Source organism: Dromaius novaehollandiae, chromosome 5 (genome assembly GCF_036370855.1).
Source record: "Dromaius novaehollandiae isolate bDroNov1 chromosome 5, bDroNov1.hap1, whole genome shotgun sequence".
Taxonomy (NCBI): domain Eukaryota; kingdom Metazoa; phylum Chordata; class Aves; order Casuariiformes; family Dromaiidae; genus Dromaius; species Dromaius novaehollandiae.
The window spans coordinates 28,597,597-28,622,463 of record NC_088102.1 but is presented as its reverse complement, the minus strand read 5'-3'; the positions used below and the strand labels follow the sequence as shown (position 1 = coordinate 28,622,463).

Below are 24,867 nucleotides of genomic sequence, written 5' to 3'. Positions count from 1 at the left end.
ATTGCTATTGTGCAAGACAGTGCTGGAAGTTCAGATGAACTTGCTGTTAAAATTAGAGCTGATTCTTGAGCTGGTTGTTCACGCCTCAGCCTTACTGGTCCTTCATCCTGTCCTAAAAGTTCCTGCTCTTGTGCGAACTCTGATGAGAAGTCCAGTCTTCTCTTCTTCCCACTCCTCCTGCTCATTGTGAGCTCCTGTTAAGTTCACATGGGCTGGGGACTTTCCAAGTCCAAGAATGGAGGGTGTGAGCTGGACGAGGGGAGAAATAAGAGGTCTAGAAAATCCCTGACACCCCTCCTCGACTTAAAAATTGGTCCTGTCACTTTTTTCCACTCACCTGCCACCTCATGCAAAGTCCAGAAATTTACCACCCACTTTTGACCCATGCTCCTGGTGTATGTTGCCCTCTATTCTTTCAGAACACTACGGAGCTTCTTTACATCTGCTTACATTTTCTAGGTTTGCCTGCTCCCTGTTCACTCCAAAAACCAAATATACAAGATAAATATATATTGATCAGGATCACAGAAAAAGGCATATCCTTGAGATCTGGCAATACAGAGAGATGATAAAAACAACTATAATAATTTTTAAGGGTTTTGAAATATGAGAAAATATGGATATGTATATATTCAAGATACTAGATCACCATGTTTTTGAACTTACTATGCTCTGGTTATCTAGAGTAATTAATTTAATGCTATAACAGGCAAGAACAGTTTCTGAAGACTATACTGATTATAATGATTGAATATATCTGTTTCATCTATTTATTATTCTACTAAAATAATTACAAACAATTTCTAATACAGAATGTGTCTTTTGGTGATTCATGGTTAAATTTCAAAAAATCTTAAAACGTATCTTGATTCAGGAAAGCAATCTTACTCAAGTCAGAGTATCTGCAAACGCCCTTCTTTATGCATACTGTAGAGTTCCACTGAAATTAAGCACATGCTTAAGTTCTACTAGTGGTTTTCTAATTCAGATACCACTGTCTTAAGGTCCAGATCATGTTCTCTTCTTATTTTAGTGGCACAGACTAGGACCAAGCTAAAGAGTCACTGAAGTTAAGAGTCTCTAACACCTAAAGCAACTTATTACATGCTAAGATATTCAACTAAGCAAGATAAAGAAATTACTCTAACACAAAAAGGTGATAATCCCATTTTGAAATGTTCCACCCACAAACTATTGAACCAATGTAATTTGCATTTTGGCCCTACTCTTCAGCAGACTCGATGGGGAAAGATTCTTAGCGGACATGCAGGAAGCAGGCTCTGCCTGCATGGGGCACATGACAGCATTAAAGACTTCTTTTCATTACTGAATGTAAATCTAAGCATGGTTTTTGTTTCCAATTGCAATTATTTCAGATCTACTAAAACTTAATGTTTCAAGTAGAACAGGAAAACTAGTTTTTTTAAAGTTCACATAAAGAAGGAATAAATTCCAAAGCATTTACTAGTTTCAATGTCAACTTCAAAGTTTCTGAATAACACAGGTAAGGCGGTCTCCCATACAATGCGGTACGCACCCAAGTAAGCCTTTTACACTGACAAAAGCACTAGTAGAGGGAAAATTCTCATTGTCTTTTTTATTCTGCCAAAGATGCCCCCAAACCTTTGTGATTAGCAAGGAAGTACATATACATATCTGCAGTATGATATCTAACATACCTTTGAAGTACCTAACCTATCTATGAGACTAGATGTGCATGCGTTTTAATTACATTTTGTTTATCAAACACCTATGTTGGGATTCAGACTCAGATTCAGACGATTACAAGTGTCTACAATGTGAGTATGTGTCTTCAAGCGTGCTGAAGGACTAAACTGCCATTACGGTCAATGGAGCTGTAGCCAATGAAGTCAAAGGAGTCTAGAGAGCTTTTTAGCTCACCTTTTAATAAATACCTACATCTACAAATCATCATCCATTTCCTGTTTGACATATTATACAGATCAAATACATATATTATTGATACTTGTATATTTCTCTTAAGGATGAATAATCTACATAACAACACAAGCTAATAATACAAGGTTCAGGACTAGGAAGATTTTTGTGCATGATCACACAAGTACTTTTTGAGTTAGTAACAGAAGAATGGCATAAATTGTAAGGCTAAAATTCTCAGCTAAATGTATTTATACAGGAATTTACATGAAAGGTTGCAAAGATGTTAACATGTTTAATTGAATATTTTACATAAATTAGTTGTTGAGAATTTTAACTTAACATATCAAAATATTGCATTAGCTTTCTGAAATGTTCCAAAACTGACTGCAACACTGATTTCACTGGCAAGTTTTGCTTACAAATCATTAATATTATATGCTTGTATATTAATAACTGCTAAAGATATCAGTACAGACACTTCTTACTCTTCCACATACCCTCTCTCTCAATAGTCTGTAGTGTCTGTTAAGAATTAGTAATAAAACAAAAGCAAGTTGATGGCTTATCTAGAAATTCCAGCCTTTTACATTGGAATTTAGTAAAAAATTTGTATTAAATTACATATAAAAATCTTATAAAGATCTGAGCTCCACTACAGTTTTGTTGCACAAATTTAGGCTTCAATCTTCTCAAATATATGCAGATATTTTTGCAGCATGCAAAAATATGTTTCTGTATAGAGAGCAATTAAACATATGACACATGGATTTTAGAAAATAGGTACAATTAACAGGAACACATCCTTACCCATGATATTTAATTGAAACATGATGTTGTAAGTGCTGTAAATTAGATCACATTAACTTTTACATTTATACATCTTTCTACACATACTTCAGTCTAATACATTCAAAAAAAAATCAGCTTCATTTGATGCTAAACAGTTTATATACTTCCATAGCATACCATCTCTTGAAACTCTTAGTTCCAAACAGAATTTCTGTCCTAAATACTATTTTCAAGAAATCTGAATCTCTGATAAGTCCCAATTTTGGGTCATAAAGACTAACTACTCTGTCACTACACTCTTTATATATAAAAGCTTGCAGAAAAATATAAAATTAACCAGATATCCCCCTTATACCTAGCTCCTTGCCACTGTGTTTGAATTACTGTATCAAGTTAATATTCGACCATTGTTTTGTCATATTTTCTTTCACCTCCATGCAACCTTGTATTTGTTTTTCCATTCTGGAAAGAAAAGGAGACAACACAGGTGATATAAGCCAGAGAGTATTAACATTAGTCATTTAGAATCATGCAACTGAGTATGTTTTAATTATATCTTTTCCAGAAAGCAAGAATTGTAGTTGTTATTTCTGAACAGGTACATTTATCACTGTACTTGCTGTAATTATTGCCCAGGAATGATTTATATTTTACTAAAATAAGGACCAAATCACTTGTCACATAAGGGAACAGAGACCATAAGTTTTCTATCCTGACTCTGTCCCAAAACCTATAAACTACTCCACAGCTGCCAACAGGTGCTTTACAAGTGGAGCAGCAGTGGAGTGTTTCAGTGCTGGCAGGGGGCATAGTCTATGAGCTTTTTCCTTTCCAACCACCCTCCTTTTCCAGCCTCTCCTCCCTTTCCCCCCACCCCAATTTTTTGATCTTCTATTCCATCTTGTTTTGGCAGATACAGCCTACAGTAGGGGGCCAAGCATTGGGCCAGGAGGTTGCTCACCCTATTCTGTTTTTGTAGCATTAATGTCCATTTTGGGAGAAAACTGTACAGTGCCAGAATTTGGCTCTATTTTCTTGGTCCTCGTAGGACAGTTTTTAATTCAGGCATTTTTCCAGCAATTGAATCAGATGAATTCCAAGTTCTTTGGCAAGAAATCTGTTTTGATAACTTCAGGATTCTATTGGTTATCTGCCTTTCTCAATCTTTCCTTTGTCTCATCATTTAATTATGCACCAGGTTTTAAACGGTGTATAGTTACTCAATTTCACCAGACAGAACTCTTCAAAAGATGCTGGGATTAGTACATAGTTCTCTAAAGAGCACCAAAGGAGCGCAAACTGTGCAAGATGCTAATGGAACAGCTACAAACACAAGCTATATTTTTCCATCTACTATAGTAGTCATGCAAATCATTACAACATCCTACTTGATAGCCTGCCCAGAAAGTGTGGTGGCCCTACTAAATTACAAGCACTCTGAGATGTGCCCAGTAAAATAAAACATATTGCTCTTTCTTAAGCTAATGTTCATCAGTTTTGTAAGAAAGGCAATTAGCAGCATGAAAATCTAATTTGCTAAACAGACAATCCCACAGTGTTATATATTTTTGCCTGCCCCTCTCTAAAGACTACTGTTTACTGGCTCTATTTTCATAAGATAGTTAACATAGCTACAGATAGATTGCCCAAAAACATATTCTAATCATCCCATTGGGTTTTCTGGGTGATGTCACACGTGAGCTAACCAAGAGTGATTTATGATGGTCTAATTATGTTTAAAACAACTCAGATCCATTAGTCGAATAAGAGCCCAAAGGAAATACAGGAAAGAACAATTACTAAGTCAGTCCAAGATTTGTTGTTTTCTGGGTGGGAAAACATTCCTCATGAAAACTGGATGCTAACCATGAACTAAAACATAATTAAAATTTGTGTGTAGAAGAAACAGCTAGCTATCATCATTGACGCCCTCTGAGTGTACACAAGTGGAATATCAACAACCAAGGGGAGAGTCCAGGATTCTATTATGTAAAAACATTTTGTGGATTAACTAAATCCACAGAGGGAAGAAAATGACAGAAAATACTGACCCCCAAGCCAACCCTCCTCACTAGAGCATTTTTCCTTTTCCAACTAATATCTTTTGATTTTTATCAGGAATTTTTTTCCCATTATGGATTACACTACATAATCTTCTGCAAGTAAGATTTATACTTAAAATTTCAAACTGACAATCTTCACGTATGTCTCTTCAAAGTAAACATTCTGGTGACTGCTGGATATATTGAGTTCCTTTGGTCTTTGTTCCTCTATTCCATCACACACACACAAATCTTGCATCAATAATCATACAACATTCCCTGAGAATACTGTGACGCTAAAACATGCTCTGATTATCTATCTGGTCAAAAACAGAAGTTTGAGATTTCAGCAGCACAGGACTACAGCTCTCCTCATCTCCCCAGGTATTTCCACACCTACTCTAACCACTGAATAGGGAGAAAAAGTAAGAAATCTAACAGCACTTGCTACATAGCATAGGTAAAAAGTAGAATTATGAGAAAAATTCTTGCCTTCAGCTCTTCCTAGACCCTCAAAGCCGTGACCTGAAAAGTGAGAAGTGCCTGCGATACACCCTGATTTGCCCTTCAAAGAATGCTGAGTAGTTCACCCACTACACGTTTTCCGCATGTCGCACCCTGAAAGGGTGCTCCAACACAGACCAAGAGCTGTGGAGCGTGATCCATGTGTGTTAGTTCAGACAACCCCCTACAGCACAGCAGTCATTATGCACCCTCCTCCCCTTGTGTTACTCATTTCCCTGGAATAACATAGTCACTGGAGAAACACAACAGAAAGGAGACTGGTCATAGAAAATGTGGCAATAAACACGTCAGGCACTGTATATTGTATAGCTGGAAGAGTATGTATTTATTTTGGCTTTTACATAGATATAGTTACAATGTAAGAAATGATCGTAAATATTTTATGTGTACCATGCATTTCCTTCTGAGAATATATGTCTGACAGAAAAATTCTTGTGTTGATCTTTGTATCCTAATAAAAACAACAACGTTTTCTTCTTAATTCTGTTCGTCTGTTGGCTAAAACACTTTGTTTAACAAGATGAGTACCCGCAGAAGTGTGGAACTTCTTCCTGGTTATAATAGCATTGTTTGAAGAACAATCAATGCCTGGAACAAAGTATCCCTGCAGTCAATCCTACGTAGACTAATTTGCATTAGTCTGCTGTCCCACTGCATCTGCATGGATACATAAAGCCTGTACCCTTCCCTGTTCGGTATGGGTACATCTCTCTCGGAAAAGACCACAAAGTGCTAGGTTCACCACGATACAAACGGCAGCCAAGGCCCACTCCTTTCCCAGGGAGACAGTCGCATATAGTGCCCTTCCCAATTGCACTACGTGTTAAGTAGGCTCCAAGGAAAACTGCACGGCAATATATTGAACATGCTGGAAAAGATCTACATATTAGCCTTCACTTAAGAAAGTGACACTTAGTTTAACTCATGCCCAGGATTCTATTTAGCAGTGTGGTGTGGGATTAACTAATGGGACCCCGGAGCTCCTTGCAAACATTAATTAATCTTTTAGGTAATGAGCCAAATCAATGCTTTCCTTAGAAAATGTGGAGAAATGGAAAGTTACTCCAAAAAATACTCCATAATGGCAATGCAACATTCATGAGTCATTCTTCCTTAGAGACCTTGTCTACACTGAGAAAATACACTAGAAAACATGTTAATTAAACAAGATGTTGAATATGATTTTTCCCTTGGTGTGGACAAGGATGTCTGTGTTTAAAAATGTGTTAGTTGATCATGATTAATCCCAGGAGGAGCTCTGGGTTTACCATCGTTACCTAATGCAATTTAGAAGAAGGCTTTTGCATGCCTACAGGAGGAGGTGGGTCATGCTCAACGTCTTGTTAGGTAACAGTGTTTCCCTAATAGATGCATTGTGCCAGTGCAGCCTCCTTATCTGGAAACTGAGGCATACTGGGGTGGGGAACACTGATAACCTGGCTTTCAAACAATACAGGACTCAAGCCACAGCAGGACATTTCTGATATTTGTCTTATAGCACTTCTGCTGTAAACAGTCCGAATCTGCTTGTACATTGTTCTTAGATCTCTCTGCACAAAAGCAGGTCAGCCTGTTCTGTTGAATTCATACGGGCTCCTTGACTGCACAGCAAATTAACATTTTACTCGTCAACGTTTCAAGTAAAGGTTGCTACCAAAGTACTGGAGAATCAGGACTCCATAGCACACCATCTAGATGGGAAGGAGACGAGCTGGAAAAGAGCATTGTGGGCAGCATGCCATCTAGCCTGGCTGCTTCTCAGCTGTAAAATCCCCTTCAACTTCTGAGGTCCCAATCCACAGACCCAGAAACGTGCTCAAGCTGAACACTCACACCAGACAGTTTACGCTGCTCATCATCAGTGCTGACAATGCTTAGCTAGTATCTGCATGATTTTGCTGCTCTCTTCTCAGCTAAAGAAAGCATAAGATCCATTATTATTACCAGATGGTAAACTGTTCAGTTCTGTTGCAAATACAGGAGAACAGTAATTGTATTTATTATTTTTGCTGAGCTTGAAAATTGGGATAAAGTTAACAATAAAAATAAAAAATGGCATGGATCTTCTAAAATAGTTATGGCAGAAATACAAGATTCTCAAAACTAAGTTGTCATTATACCCAGGCACATATGCATGAATATATTTATAGCCTTTCAAAGGACAAATTTCACCTTGGGATACCATGTGCATATACAAGTAGCTAGAGATTACTATAGTAATAAACCAGCTCTTGCAATACTGTATTTGTGAATAATGAATATATTGGGAAGATCTTAGTCTTTTTTTTGATCTCTGAATTACTTAGTCAAATAATGGATTATTTTAAAAAACTAGGATTATTCATATGTTTCAGTTTTCTTTCTGACTTATTTTTATTGAGTCTTTAAATAGAAAATAAATGGTCCCATCATGCTATTGTAATTCCCTCTCACAGCAGTTCTACCACGCTACCAGCAGTTCTACAGCCTTTTTTTTTTAATTTCTTTCCCTATCGCAAAGTAAAGGTGATATACATAGATTTAATGTAAGTAAAACAGGTCCAGGTGTGCTATCTTTAGCAGAATTTTGTAAAAATTTACCAAGCTATTTCTTGCTTCTGGGTAAAAGTATCTAGCTATAATGCTGAAAGTATGTATTCTAAATTTAGCACAAATATATTCATTGTTTGCTTTTCACAATGCTTTTGGCACAATCAGCCAAATCAGTATATTATGTTTACGCTGCCAGTAGTAACCACATCTTTATGCTTACTGTTGCCTAGAATACAGCCCAGGGAATCTTTTAATGTGCTTCATTTAAATTGCTCAATTCTCATTTAAATTCTCTGAATACTGCTTGCTGTTTAAAAGCAAAGGCCATCTTTCAGTTTAATTTGAATTTTTTATTTGTTGTTTATTTAAAAATGAACAAGTTAAGTCCCTGGCTCACAAGCTTACCAACCTGATTAACCTTAACTCTGACTTCACTACTGAAATGAATGTCCACTTATATATCTACCACTGAAACATCTATGACTATTCGAAGGACCAAGTTAGTTACAAATTATGTACAGTTATATACCTTTATAGGAAGGCTATCACCCAGGAAAATCAGCAGCTAGTCACAGAGGATCTCTTCCTGCATTCACATTTCTTCCAAAGAAAAGTTCCAGATTCTACTAGCATGTGGCACTTGCATAAGAAAGCAATTCCAATGCACTACTCTCAGAGACGTTTGAGGTAAAATGCCATCTAGAAAGGTTTTTTGTGTGTAAGACCTATGAGATTTATGGCATAGTCAAAAAGACAGCCAACATGACCATATTTAAAATTCCTGACTTTTCACACATTTACTTAATTTTAGGAAACCAAACATTAGTTGTCTCATTGGCTTTAATACAACGGAGAGTTTCATTATGCAATTAAACATATGCAACGTTTAGCTACTGAAACAAAAGATAACGGAAAAAAAAACCACAGCAGAGAACACTTGACAAAGCTCAAAGACATACTCCTTGCTCAAGTGGTGTAAATTGCTGTAGGTCCTCTGAAGGAACAAAGACACATCAAGATAAGAAACTGAAACTATCAAGTACTTTCTTTAAGTTCCTAAAAACTGTTGAGGTGATATAACCTGCATCTCCAGGTCATTTAGAACATTACTGAAATTTGCTCCACCTTAATTTCCATTTCAATTCTGACTTACCAAATTAAAAATATTATATGAAAAAGACACTGAGTTGGATTTACAAATAAATATTTGTGAAAAATCACTTTTCCCAAAATGACTATCAATAGAGTTTTTTATATGAATAACTGGATTTTTTTCTTTATTCAGTCTTTCCACATCCTTTAGTGATGTTGCATTGACACTGAAGCTTTGACTTATAAAATAAATGTGCGCAGTTTACAAACTTCAGTGTCTTCTGAGTCTCCAGACACAAGTGAAAGGCTATATATCATGTAAATTCTCCATAAATTCTTCAGCAAGTATTACATACTACTATGTCACTCACAGATGACATATTCTTTCCATCATGTCTGAAAGGAAGTTTTTTAAAACATGATTGAAGGGACCACGGAGGTCAGCACTGGGCTACACTATGCTTGTGTCACTACAGCTTTAGATATTTCAATGCACATTGAATCAATATTCCTGCAAAGAAAACGCGTAACCTGTATTTTCTTTGCCATTATAGAAAAATGCTTCTCAATAAACCTGTTTCCATAAGAAGTTTGCCCACTCATATGTCCCAGGGCTGCTGTAATCTTCATTGCTAATGCTGATCTAAGAGCATGGACATTATTCTATTTCTTGACACATTTAAAGTTCTCTAATGAATAAAGCAAACAGCTTATGGCTGCTCGGACTGTCACTTGATTGCCCCAAGGGCTTTAATGTCTTTAAAATAGGCCTCCTAGCTTGTATTTAACTACCTTGTCCACAGAGGTCTGAGGGGTAGAGCAGATCAAAGATGTGCTGGAAACATAAAAAGCAGCTGTCCTTCATTTACCTTTAATTAGCTACATCTGACCAGATTCTTTATGGCCTCTTTGTCACACATTCAGCAGTCTATAAGCCTTATGACCTGTCCTTAAAGATCATATCATTACATGAGCTTCAACAAAATACAAATTTAAAATATTAAATAAGGGACTTGAAAAAAACTTTGGTCTCACCGTGGAACTACTACCTGAGGAAATAACATGTTGGATTTATTTGCAAATGTTACAAGTTGCTCAGTATTTGGAAAGTCAAAATTGAATAGTTCCTGAACTTAGATTTAGTTATTTGTGTTCATTTGCGTACTACTCAACATTGCCATCAATAAATATCACACAACAAGTAACTGTAACCAGTAGGGCTAGAACCACTTACACCACGCTAGGAAACATTCAGGTCTACTAACATTCCTCCCAAGACTGTCAGTCCTGTCTTCATTGCTGTGATTTTAAAGAATGTGGTCAAAGGAAGATGATTAAACATTCACACTGGCACAAATTCCACGTGTAGGTTTTATATTTGATAAAGGCACATATCTCGTGATGCTAATGGATCATTATGACACAAGGACTACAAGATATTTCTAAAGAAAGCCACATATCTGCACTTCTCAGCACCCTTTAAGATAGATCCCATTACTTACAGGTCTCTCAGCACAATGCACAGCAGTTTCCAAGAGGATTTTCAGTGAGGAGAAAATTGGATCACTGCTGCAGTACCAATAAATAGTTCCTGTACATTACACCCCAGTAGCCAGGGCTACATTAAATCTTTGTATCATCACCACGGCCCTTATACAATGAGTAAGTTGTCTAACACAGCCGCTAGACAATACGTTAAATGGCACAGTTATCGATACTTAGTCACACAGGGCATTATATAAAGCCACTGAGGTGGACAGAGAGGTCCTCTCTGAATTCTCTGGATTTTGGATTAGGCCCCTTCACAAATGATTAACTAAAAACAGGTAAAACTTCTTCCTTTGATACAAACTGTTCCTTTGATAAAAGTTACATGAACAAAGGTATTGAAAACTGATGCTGCAGCCTAAAGTATCCCTAGATATCTTTCTGTATAAAATTTGTAACCTCCTTGTAAAGCAAGAACCCATACAATTCTCCAACCTGTCAACCTTTAAGTCTTCCCTAAGAAAGTTTTAATTAATCACATCTCTAAAGAGGTTAGCACACTTTCAAAGACAGTAGTGGTGAGGTAAATAAACAGTCAAGCAGCCTGCCTAAATATGTGTGCAGTAGCAAGCAGGCAGGTGTGGCTAGAAGCCAAACCCTGTTCTCCAAGAAACGTCTACTCAGCAATATGCAGTTGTAACTCTCTTCCACACTATGAACCTTGAAGTTTTATTAATATACATAAACTTTACTCTTCAATGTTCTTTTCTAGTATCATACAAAATATTTGACCCAAGCTGTATAGTTGAATGCTGCAATTATTCATCAGTTATTTCAAGAGGCATGCATCTGTCATCGTCCATTGAAGAGATCTGATTTTAAAACAGGAGTCAAGTTTATCTCTGTATATAACTAAGGCAGAAACATATATAAACAAAATAACATGAAATGGGGTTAAAAACCAACCAAATATGCTTACATCTGTCAAATGCTGCCTAATGTTACTAATTATTAAATAGTGAGTAATGACACATGCGTTTTTTCAACTATCTTTTGTACCACCAACATAAAGATATAATGAAGAATCTAGATTCATGAATAATGAAATGACAGTATCAGTTCCAGTTCAGGTGAAGAAAGCAAATATAAATGGGCATAGTAATGCTGGAGGTGTAATACAGAAATGCTAATTTATTATACATTACTCCATGTTAGCCTGAAAATAAATCATTTTTGACTGGGGCATTCCTGAAGCCCAAAAATATCAGACTAGGAGAACTCAGTACAGAAAATATCAAAAAACTCAAAGAAAGAGCTTGCTCAAAGACAAACCTAACAGCAGAAATGGAGTTCATAAAAGATTAACATTACAAAACATTCATATAATGCAGCAGAGTAAAGCTTTATTTTTCTTCAGAATCAATGAACATAAATCATTCTTCAAATAAAAATACATAAAATTTTGCCAAAAATATGCTGGCAAGCCATGATTTTAAAAAATAATTTTAGTAATCTATAAATGTGAAACATTGCTTAATGATAACATAAAATGCTCCTAACATATTGTATCTTATCAGAGGAGTAAGAGAAGAACAATACTACAATTCCTCTCAAAGCCATTCAAAGTTAGAGATGTTCATCTTCATGTCTGGACTGTAATAACCCTTCCAGGTCATAAACATAAATGTCAACTAAACTCTTTAGTTTCCACTAAACTGTTTTTTTTTATTTTTATTTTTTTAAAGTAGAGAATTAGAAAACGTTGACAGGTCAAATATAAACTTTTTCTGGGAGTCTGCTGCTTTCAAAACTCATTATCTAAAAATTATCCAGATAGAATTTCTGGTCAAAAAGGAGAAGAGTAACTTTCATCCCAAAAAGCAGGATTGTTTGTGCACCCACTGATAGATTCACATTCAAAACTGCTCTCCAATCCAACTGTTAGGGCACTTGCCATTTGTCCAAGAGACTTAGCCTCAAGACACTGCTGCTTTATTAACTGCTTAATTATTTATACAACTTGGAACAACTGGAGTACAAGAAATTTAGAGCAGCCTACTTTGGAACAGATGCTGAACTCAACAATGATGAAAAAAATAAAAGTGCAAAAAACATAACATAGAGTCTCTTACATCTAAGGTGAGCTAAATAGTCACCAAATGACCAGCTATCCTAGGGTGAGTCTCTTCCTCATCTTCCCCATAAATTTTGAAGGTTTTGCTTTCATGCTGGTGTGAACAGAAACATTTTAAAATATCAAAGAGCTTTCTGCGGCAAGAAGAATAATCTCCTGTTGGCATCTTTTGTTTATGATCTGTTAGTAATATTTTATACAAAATATAGCCAAGAATGAATGTTAAAAATGTATATGTTGTAAAACACTACATATGACTATGAACTTCCCCTCTAAATTAGTAACATTACCCCACATGTAGTACATGGAAATACATAAAAACTTGGCAAAAATAATAAGTAATTTGCCATCTGGGGAACGTTTAGTGTTTGATGGGCTATTGTCTGGAGAGTCAGAGAACCGACCACAAATAAAAGCAAAGAATTAAGAATTAGATTATAATGACACGTAGCTTTGAACAATTGTACATTAACATTTTAAATTTTTGTCCATTTTAGTTTTGCAAAGTATCTCGGCAGCACTATCTTTCCTATTCTATATTTGAATGACTTCTCTGAAAAGGATGTGGTTCATATCAAGATAGCAGGAACAGTTTTTTTCCAACTTCTCCACTAATCTGCTGCAAGATAAACTGAAGAATCCCCTATTTTTGCGTGAGCTGTGTGAAACGACTCCACTACTGACAAAGCTTTATAAAACTTGCATGAAAACACAAACCATCTTTAGTTCCCTGCTTAGTGAAAACATATTTATACAACAATCGAAGAATACAGGTAAATTACTGTACTACAAATGTAGTAAGTCATTTCCAGATAGCTACTGAAAAAGTTGATTATAACAGGCTCCTTTTGCTGTTTAACAATGAGTATCACATTAGAGTATATTTTAGACAATGTTTTTTTCCCATTCCAATTGCCATAACTCCCAACTCAAATCATATTTCTTTATTACCTTTAATCCTTACTATCAAATATAAAATTTAGTGGCATTTCCCCCCCTTTACTTTGGAAAAACAGTGACCAAAATATCAAACACAAGGGTACCAAAACCAGTTACACAACAGAAAACCTTCATATTTTAGAGAGCCAAATTTAGCAGTTTCATAAATGCAGCTGTGGTAAACATTTGGTTTAATTAAAAACAAAAGATTAAGCCTGCAGAAGTTTGGATTTTCACCCAGTGTTTGAATATTCCTGAGATTTTCAACAACATTGTTTTATTTTTTTTTTTAACCTCTAACAGTAATTACAGTATTATGCTATCACAAAAGAAGTATTAATGTTAAAATTAGGTTGATCTAGCATTTTTTCAAGATTTGTGTTTCATGAAAGACTTTGCACTAATTACTTGCATGCAGTACTCCTTAATCTCATAGTACTTTACAAGGACAACTACAAAGTGAACAATTTTGCAGTACAACAAAGTCTCATCTTTGATTTGTTGCTGTCCAAAACTTCCACTGGAGCTTGTTACATGCTTTTTATCCACTACAGACAGAGGAACAAAATCCAAATGACTTCTAAAAACATGTACTGAAACTTTGTATGTGTATCAAAGCAAAGCAAAGCAATATTGGGGTAGGCTCTATCCTGCAAAGAGATCTAATATAACGTGCATATTTCTTATTCTTCTCCTATGTCCCATCAATATTAATGACACTTATCATGGGATTACAATACCAATATTAATCCCAGTTATAAGATAAGGTCTAGAAGACAGAAAAGTTTAGCATGAAAAGATATCCTGGACCCAATTCTCTAGTAGCATAAGTGGATGCAGCTTCCTTCTATTTCAGAGAACTCTACGAACATATATCAGTAAAGAATTGGACTGCTGGTATTAAGGCTACTAAAACACAATGTCTAATTACCATGCATCTCTGGATGAATAAGAAAAGATAAAATATATTCTTGAATGTGACTTCTATACACAATGCTGCCCTATATTCTAGGGTCTTCTTATTGCACGCATTTTTTGCTGAAGTCCCTGTTGTGGCAACAGGTGATGACAGCACTACTATTTTGTGTTATTTTAGCAGTCACTGGTCTTCCTGGTATTTTTCACCACTCCCATTTGCTGGCAGTAGTATATCATGGCAAAGTTTCAAGAGAAACCTACTATGAAGCTGTGTGTTAACTGGAAAATGTCAACATGCAAAGCCATGTCTAGAATTAACCTGTCTTTAAAATTTTCAGGCATCCACACCCTCTCTTCTTTCCAAAACTTAAATACATTATCAGCAGGCCAGCATTAAAGAAAATAATAAAAAAAGAGGGGGAAAAGGTGTAGGCTTATTTAACACAAAGATTGAACAATAATCGTCCAACAGAGGTATGGAGACTGGTAATGCTAACTTGCCAAGAAAAAAATATCTTCAAAAATACAAATACCACCATTTAAGGAGGATTAATTTTCTACTGAATGTATGAGGACTTACCACCACCAACTGTGGTAAGTGGATAGATGTTTTCAACTTCTTCCTTTGAGAAAACATCTGATTCTCATTGGTGAGGTAGCAAACACTCTCCTGACATGCTGAAAGCAATTATCATTTCCTAAGGATCTTTCTCACGAAAGACATTTTTCCTCCTCTAAGTTTTATAAAATAAGATTTTTTCAGAAGAAAATGAATTCCCAAATCAAGTTAGGAGGAGTCTGTAAAACCCCAGCTTATTTGTGTAATACAAGTTCTAATCACTGACAAGTGGTCAGTTACATGTTAAAGCTTGTTACAGCTAAAGTGATGATAGAGGGACTTCATCACCTGTGGAGAATGCACACTACCACTGCATAGATGTGGTTCATGCTAACACGGAAGCTCTATCTCCCTTAGTCATATCCATCATTCCCTCACAAAAATACGTTCATTAGAGACAGGTCATGTAATGTCAGGTCACAAAAGCATTGTGGCATCTAAACAATGAACATCCTGAAACCTGCACTGCAAAGTCAACTCTTTGCTGTCCAAATCTCTCTCTACTCTGCACATCTTTTTGAGCTAGACAGTAGCTGGTTCTTTAACAACATGAAAAGAGAGATGCAAGAGGGATACAGGTATCGTCCTTCCTCTTTGCATAATCATCAACAAAAACGCAGAAAAATGAGAGTTCTTGTACACCGGTGCATTCAAGTATTATTCATTTCTTTAGCTGCGAAAGCTGGTACCAGGCTGAGCTGTGCAATCCATTATAGGAGGATCAGAACCAGCTCAAGTGTTTGCAGGAGGAAACTGATGCTATATGCTTCTTCTACACTAGGACAAAGAGAAAATTTTTCTGCAAAGTTCATAAAGACAGAGCAGTTTTGCACTATTAGTACAGGACTGTGGATAAAAGACACAACTAATCCCTTTACTTCCTTTTTGCTACCTTGTTATGTCTATACACACAATTAAGTACCACAGAAATGGAACACTAGATTAATACAGCTAGTGATGAGGACACAAAACATTTATGTTTTATGTAGTTTGAGGGTCTTACTTTGAACCGGATTTTCTCTTGTCCTCTGGTTTGGTTTGGACCGTTTTTCATTGTGGGGGTTTGCAGAGTGCTTGGTGAACTGACAGCAGAGCTTCCAATTTCATTTTCTTCAAAGGAACCTAGTTCATTTTCGCCATACTGCACTGTGAATCGAACCACACTACCACTCCAAACTAAAAAGTTAATGTAGACAGAGCCTGGTATAGCCTTCTTTTTGAAACGAACCTCTTTGGTACAAGAGAGCTAGACAGATTGCCTATTAAAGTATCTGTATAGCTTTTCAAGCATTTTCTATGTAACTTGAGGATAAAGCAAACAGAGAAACCCAGCTAGAAGAGAACTAGAACATGAAGAGAACTTAAGACTCTCAATAAGAATATCATAACTATCATTTTTTCATGCCTTCAAAGATTAAAATGCATCTAGAATATTCGTTGAAGGAAGATTCATCAGTAGGGCATGGATAATAGGAGAATGTGAGAGCTATAAAGGAAACACAAGAAACTAACTGTATCAGAACTGCAATTTTTTTGTGTTGTTTACTAGGATCTGAGGACTAATCGCTTGCTGAAGCTCAAAGATAAAAGTGAGAGCATCTGTGTATGTGTCAGGATGATGTCTAATATGAACATTTTTTAAGACCTACAGAAACTGATGTAGTCTACTACAAAAGAAATATGAAAATTTTAGGACAAAAGCCTCGACCAAAAGAGTAGAATGAAGATAGACTACATATGAGGCTTATTCTCCACACTTTCCTCCCCATGTAAATCTTTCCAGTAGGATATCAATGGAGCTTGGTAAGGTTTTTTTATATGATTTTTTTGGGTGAAAAATGTCAACATGTCAGAAATTTTTTACAATTTATATTGTTTCACTTAATTTTTCATATTCAAGAAAACATAAAATATGAAGAATTCAAAGTATTTTATTTCAATACTTTAAAAATGAAACATTTTTAAAATCCTTTCAGAGTAAACATCATAACTGACATGAAAGTTTTGCCTATAGCTTTGGCTCACTGAAAAACTATGAAAAAATGGGGTCTTTGTGAAACAAAGAAAAATAAATCTATTTTTCCCAACTGCTAGTGAACATAACTGCTCTGCTCTTGAACTGAGAGGTACACTGTATAAGAAGGCAAGTTTAATTATCTGATCAGATTTGGTGTGATAGCATAGACAAAGAAGAGACAGTCTGTGGCTTTTGAGCTAATGTGCAGCTCATCTACCAGTATTATATCATATCACTGGCAGCAGGATAGCGCTGTACACCCAGGTGGGACTGCTGTGTGATATTAATCTTGGATTACGGCATATATGAACTCCATACTGCAGTGGAGTTTTGCTGTGTCATGAGGCCACTGTTACCTCCTGTTTACGAACTATTCTCAGAGTTCCTCACTTTCTCAGTTCTCTGCTTCTTCTGGCACTGAACTGCCATATGAAGTGTTGGCAGCATGCAGATTCAGCAGTCCAAAGACTGGCCACCCTTTAAATGGAATAGGGGAAGGAAAGATAACTCCTTTCAGTAAGAATTTATAGTAGGAGGAAGGAATGGGAAAGCTGTGGGACTGCAAGAGAGAAAACAAAGTTCAGCAATGTCAGGTAGTGTTTGTATGTGAAACTGCACACAAGGTCTTACACGGAAACCTGCAGAAATCAGTGCTGCAGATTTGGTCAAAGGTCCACATATAAAGCAGAAGGTAGTATCCTGAAATGGGGCAAACACCAGTTCCTCAGCTGAACAAAGTCTCCCAATATTCACATCATATTCAGCTAAGGGGAAAGAAAGGAGCTTTCTGCTGGTGAAGGCACAGTGTCAGGGCAGCAGCCTTAGCAATCAGTCTCCCTCAGACAACAGCCTGCAACACTGGAGCAGGAGTCTGCAACACAGAGCATTCTTATTGTAACTACTGGATGACAACCATCACCCATATACATTTTATGATATTTTCTCTTTATTTGCACATGTGCTTTTAATTGTGCACAACAGGGAATTAAAATCTAAACTGAGTAGTAAACAATTACAGTCCTACACTAGACAATGTAGTGAATATTCTGCATCCAAACTAACACAAATATATACATTACCTTACATATTGGGATGCTATTTAAACCTCACCCTTAAAGAACCCTAACATCTTTTCATGCATCTGTGGTGCACTACACAGCATTTGGTTCATGTCTGATTTCCAGAGACACACGACTGCTATAGCCTCTGGCAGAAGAGGCTTGTGATGTGAGCCTTGCCTGTCTCTTCCTCCCCTTTTCACATTGCAAATCCTTAATGTATAGCTTATGTCAATGGATCTCACATTGTGTCAAAAGACTCTCTTGCGACACTTCAAAAATATTTAAAGAAAAATGTTAAGGTACCAAAGGAGACTATCAGAAGTCCTTAGAGCAAAATCCTCCAGAACAGCAACCACCCAGTATTTCCTGGAGTGAACTTCTGAGGATCATCCAAGAGATTTCAGGACTGAACTAACACAAAGCGTTGACTATTAGAGAACCAGAATCTAAGGGTAAAGCACAGAGCTAACTTATTGGACAGTATACCCAGACCTTTAATTTATTGCTATATCTGAGTTACTCTATCAAAAAAGGACACTTTCTGTTTCTCTCTTCAGAATACTACGAGACATAATGGATGCCACATTACAAAAGAATGTAAGAAACGAGTCCAAGACATCCACTTTAAAAGTCTGTCAGCTCCATGAACTAGCTGCTATTCAGCCACTATTATTATCAGATGCACATTTACTCAGCTGAGCCACCAGAGACCAGAATTTAACAGATTTCACATACTTTGTAATAGATATTCATAGCTGATCTCACATTTTATGTAAAGTAATTTAAGATTAGCAAGTCATCACAGCCTGTAGAAAGTAGGTCTGGAAAGACCTTAACAGATCATCTAGTCAACCCAATTCCCAAGGCAGGATCAGTTCTACTCTATTCCCCAAAAATGTTTCTCTCTTTTTCATGTACACCAGAGAACATGAAAAAGTGGCTTGAGCTTCTGTCTCAGAAACTTTTGAGTGCTTTCTTTTATCTCTTGATCGCTGTTTTATTCCTTTCTCCCTAATTATGTAAAGTATTCAGATTTTAAGATACACATCTTAAGAAATTCAGACTTACACTTACAACCATGCCTAGATCTTGCTAAGTGGAATTCATGGAATAAATCCCTTAATTTAATATTTTTGTTATGGATGGAATCATAGCATAATTTAGTTTGGAAGGGAACTCCAGAGGTCATTTCGTCCAACCCCCTGCTTGCAGCAGGTCTAATTAGATTAGGTTGCTCAGGGCTGTTTCCAGTTCAGTCTTAACACCTCCAAGGAAGGAGAGCCCACAACCGCTTGGGTTCCAGTATTTGACCACTCTCATGGTTTAAAAAAAAAAAAGAGAGAGAGAGAGAAAGAAAAAATATTATATTCTTTCTTTTATCTTATCAGAATTTCCCATGTTCCAACTTGTATCCATTGCCCTTCATTCTGTTGCTGTGCACCTCCGATAAGACTCTGTCTCCATCTTCTCTGTATCCTCTGATGAGGTAATTGCAGACAACAATAAGGTCACCCCTTAGTCTTCTGCTCTCCAGGCTGAACAAATCCAGTTCCTCTCCTCACATGCTCCATGCTCCAGCCCCCTGACCATCCTGGTGGCCCTTCTGCTGGACTCATTCCAGTGTCCTTTTTGTAGTGGGGAGCCCAAAATTGGTCACAGTACTCTAGATGAGATCTCACAAGTATCTAACAGAGGGAAGGGATCACTTCCCTGGACCTGCTGGCCACACTCTTACAAAAGCAGTCCAGTATGTGGTTGGCCTTTTCCTCCTGACTGATGTTCAACTTGCTGTCCTCCCTAGGACCCCCAGGTCCTTTTCTGCAAAGATGCTTCCCAGAGAGTCAGCCTTCAGCCCGTATTTTTGCATGGGATTATTCCACCCTAGACATAAGGGGTTGCATTTGCTTTCATTGAACTTCACGAGGTTACCATCAGCTCATTTCTCCAGTGTGCCCAAGTCTCTCTGATAACAGCCCTTTTCTCCACTCCACACACACACCATTTGGTGTCATCCACACACTTGCTAAGAGTGCCATCGACCTCATCATCTAGGTCGTTAATGAAGATATTAAGCATTCCCATTGATTCCTGAGCAACATCACTGGTTACTGTTCACCAACTGGACTTTCCACCTTTGATCACAGCTCTTCAAGCCTTCCTTTTAGAATACGTTAGACTCTAATTCACTGTTTATCAAACTTAGTCTGATAACTTGCTTTCAAAAAATGCTTTTAACAACCTCAGGATGACTGAGCAAATCTTACATTCTGATTAGGGCAAATGCATCTTTAAACCTACAAGGCCCTTTCTCAGTTCCCAAATTCCTCTTTTCAGTGTATGCATTGCATGCTCAGTGTTAATGCAGCCTCCTTTTTTGTCTGTATCTGCCATATGCTAGCTGCTTGCTTGTGAATTAGCTGTTTGTTTCAAAAGAGATTTATCGAAGTCCAAGTGAAGTTTGGTCACCAATCATTTATGTAACGCAACAGAAAGTTACCAGTTATCAATTACATTAACATTCTAAAAAAGGAGGAAAATCAGGAGAAAGAATCAGAGAACCCAAGCATTGCCATAGACAAAGCATCGTTGTACCACTGAAGACAGAAACGCCTGAAAAGCTCTCCAGTCATTGGGTGGTAACGGATGAAGGGGACCAGTAATACGAGCTCTCAAACACAGACTGCAATATCAATTATGAAGGTGCTGACAGAGACCAGTTTACTACTTACAATACCATGGAAAGTTAAAAATCAGCCACTGTGTACACTACCAGAAAAACTGTGTTTTTATCATCACATTTCAACACACTCATCTGACTAATTAAGGCAAACACAGTTGTATGCACAGAGCTTTGGAAAGGATTGGTTTTGTTTCTTTTTTTTTCCACATACAAGATTATGGCATTGATATTAGTGAACCCATATCTATACAGTGCTACCTGAATATGTTGTGCAAGTGAATTGAAGAACAATAAAGGCATCTCAGCAAAGAGACATAAAACATGTACATAAAGTGGTATTGACAGCATGGGTATAATGCTTTCTTCAGAAAAGTCTTGCAGAAAGTAGGAGGAAAAACTTGATTATTCCATTAGAGGATCCTATATACATAACAAAATAGTACGATAATTGGTTAGAAAAAAATAGCCATGTCTGATGGGGTAGTAACCTCTGAATCGCACAGAGCATTTTTATAACCCTAGACAGTTACAAACCCATACACAACATCTCATGTGGACAAGGTCTTACAAGGCATTTGGGAAATTATCTAATGCAGATTAATTCAACCTAGAACTAAAATCTAGAGGCTAGAACAACTGAATGAGAGTTATGTACAAAAATATTCCAAAAAACAGTTATATTTATAAGAACAACATACCTTATATTATGCCACTACACATGATGTAGAAACATCAGTTGTCATCTAGCTTTGCTATCCTTTAAAATAGTTGACAAAAACACACACTGAAAGGTATACTGCAAGTGAAATTGCAAAAGGGCACAACATTTTTTTTCTTTCAAACAGCTCTCCTGTGATACAAGATTTTTTTTTTTATGAACAACCTATGACTTATGGAATTCAACAGCTTTTTGAGATTCATTCATGAACTGGAAGCCAGACAGACATTAGATTATTAGAAGCCAAGAGGAAGAATAAGCTTTGTTACAGTGATAATTTCAGAGAACCGGTAAAAACAAGGGGAAACTTCTCCTACCTTACCTAGTATTACTGAAAAAAAGAACTGCATTAAAGAATAGAACAGCAAGTGCTCTGAGTGAATTCATAGCTGTCACCACAGTTCAGAATAAACTAGTGTAATTACAAATTAACATGTCTTAAAGCAACTTTTTTGAAAGGCATTCACAGTGATATTTTTCAAATGCTGAATGATGCATAATTATTGCAGTATTCAACATTTTGCTTGTATGTTTCCCTCTCACCTTCATCTTTCTTTATCTTTTTAGATTGCAAGTTCTGCAGCCACTTCTTTTGCCTTTGGAATATGCCTACGGCGGTTTGGATGCTAGCACGATTTCAGTAAATAATATCTAATTTAAAGTGATTTATTTCAAAACAGGAACAGCCACAAGGGAGATGGAGTTTGCCCTTTGGAGCAAAAAGCTCAAGTTTATACGGCTTGATCTAAACATATAACTGAACAGCTATCTACTTTAGATGGATTCCTGCCTATTTAACTACATGATTCCTCCAGACTACAGTATTTATTCCAAGCATGTGAGAGGCACACAGAAGTTTAAATTGTGGAGTATTACTACTTTTGTGAGGTACTGGAGACTAATCTGGGAACCTTTGGAATCCATGCTTGTATGCATGTGTACATTCAAGCATCCATGTACACATCTTACACAACCATATAAGAGACTGATATCCTTTACCACCTGGCTACAGGTGATACATTTTTTTCAATGTGTCCTTCTGCAAGCGTTCAAATGCCAGCTTTACCAGCATGGAGGTGTGTAGAATGACATTTTTATAAACTGTGTATATGAGTCCTTACAGAAACATTTTAATTCAGACAGACACATTTCTGCAGCCAAAATTATTTTTCATTCAGTCAAAATTTAAAAAACCCAAACTCACGTTTGTCACTCAATCAAAACAAACACTGTTTACATAACTCTTACAGGTTTCAAGAAAAGACTTTCTGTGTGCTTTCTGCATTGTTGAGCACAACTTACCTACCTTTAAGAAAGCATATATAATAATAATAGTAGTGACAGGTATTCAGAGTACACAACCCTCAGAGTTTTTGATATTTGTATTAATGGATTCAATTACTATTTTTCCTCTGATGTATTTAATCTGGTTTTGGCTAGTCTTTGAGCACAAAATTTTGTTCAGTCAAGCATGGTCCAGCTGGTGGCATGCTGCCATCTGAACTGTTGATGTTTCCCTAGCTGAGGAATACTCTACCCTAATAGCTTAAAGTCTCTGCCCACTCCTGTTCACAGCCCAGGCTCTACTGAGGGCTGGCAGTTGGTACTTCCACTGTTAAGGGGTCACGCATACTTCCTTCAGCTTGCGTACACAACCCAGCAGCAGGAGTGAGGGCTGCTGCCACAGCTCAGAAGCAGCTTCCTAAAAGTGCAATTGGGTTCTTAAGGGCTACAGATATAAGACCACCCTAAACTAGCTTTCTTACAGTCTTGTTTACAACAGAATTAAGAGATATAACAAGTTCTGTGAAGTCTTTATCTCACAAAATGGCAAACTTTTCCTCAAAGCTGATGAGCACTTCACCTCACTCGTCTAGATCTCCCTGGGCTGTGTGAAACCAGCTGGAGTGCAAGTCTTCTAGCTCTGACTCTAGGAACCGAGATTATTCCTTAAGTTTGCAAATATTACACATCCTATAGATACCGTATGAACAAGTAGTGCATATATACTATTTCTGATATGCCAGTATTTGGCACTAGTTGTATGTGGACAGTACAACTGCGTGGACAGTAGTTCTGTTTACACCTAGAAACTCAGAAAATACTATGAGCTTATGGATACAGCACTATCTTTATAAAATGAAAAATTATTGATAAACATCATTATTTAATCTTCTAAATTAAATAAATCAAGTGGCCCTTATAATAATTTTCAACAATAAAATTGTAAGACTGGGGATATGTTTTTGATAATGGAAGTCTATGTTATTAAAATGTGTATGTTTAAAATCAAGATCTATTAAGACTTAGTAACTGTTCTAAGGGGGAAAAAAATAAAAATCAACTCAACTGTTTCAACAAGTCCCTCTACATGAAAACAAAAGTCAGAACCTGAGTTCCTAGTATGTCAAAAATAACCATCACTTTAATATCTACAGATATTACCTTTAATGTATGTATTTTATGTTTATGTTGCATCCCGCAAGCCATCTACAATCCAGGCAAAGAAAAATATTGAGTTACACAACTCATGGAAACCCCACAAGACGTGAAAAACTGGAAGTCCTATTTGAAAACCTTTGCATTAGCATCCAGAGAGAAGACACAGTTTCTAACATCTACTCCCTCTGATATTCCTTATATGCCATGCTTAGACCTTTATGCTGCAGGTATCATAAGTTACAACATATTAAATTTGTTGGTTATGAGTTCTTACTCTGAAAATAAAATTTGACTATTTTAACATTTTTGTTCTCAGTTGAAGGCACTTTTCCCCCCAAATACATTAGAAAATACATTGTATATCCTTCAAAAGCACAAATAAACATTTAAGACCTGCGTATTCTTGTTGTTTTCTGATGATCCCAATTCTAAGCCCATGCGACATTGTCATTTATTAGCTTGCTCCAGGCTATTAGATTTCTACACATTTTAGTTACCTTGGCACTCAGCCAACATAGACTGTTCCAGTCTAGAAAGCACACAGGTTTTTGAATTTTTTTTTTAAACTAGTATGACAACCATTCCAGAGAGTAGCTCTCTCACCTGGTATGCTAAAATGCAAAACCATGAACGCTGATGCTGTTCTCTATTTAGTGCCGAAAATGAAACTATTTTTCCAGGTGCAACAAGAGCTGCACGAAATCTCCCTAACGTGCAGAGGTTCAGTAACCATATTTTTAATGGAACAGATCCATTAAACTTATCTAGAAATGTAAAAACTAAAAGCATGGAGAACAGCCTTTTAACTGAGCCCTGTGTATATCACTGGACAAAAATCTAAACCCTGACAAATGCTAGGGAGCACACATCTCTCTCTGAACTTAGGAAGTGACAGAAAACTGCCACAGGAAGAGAAATCCTTTGGGCAGACTTAGAACCACAACTGGTTTCTTCCAACATATGAATGCA

At 36.7% G+C, this 24,867-nt stretch overlaps 1 protein-coding gene across 2 annotated transcripts in view; it reads right to left on the bottom strand.

Annotated features, from left to right (window-relative positions):
- SLC25A21 (solute carrier family 25 member 21) overlaps positions 1–24,867 on the bottom strand; it is a 254,227-nt gene that overhangs the window by 110,239 nt on the left and 119,121 nt on the right. The window lies entirely within an intron of this gene.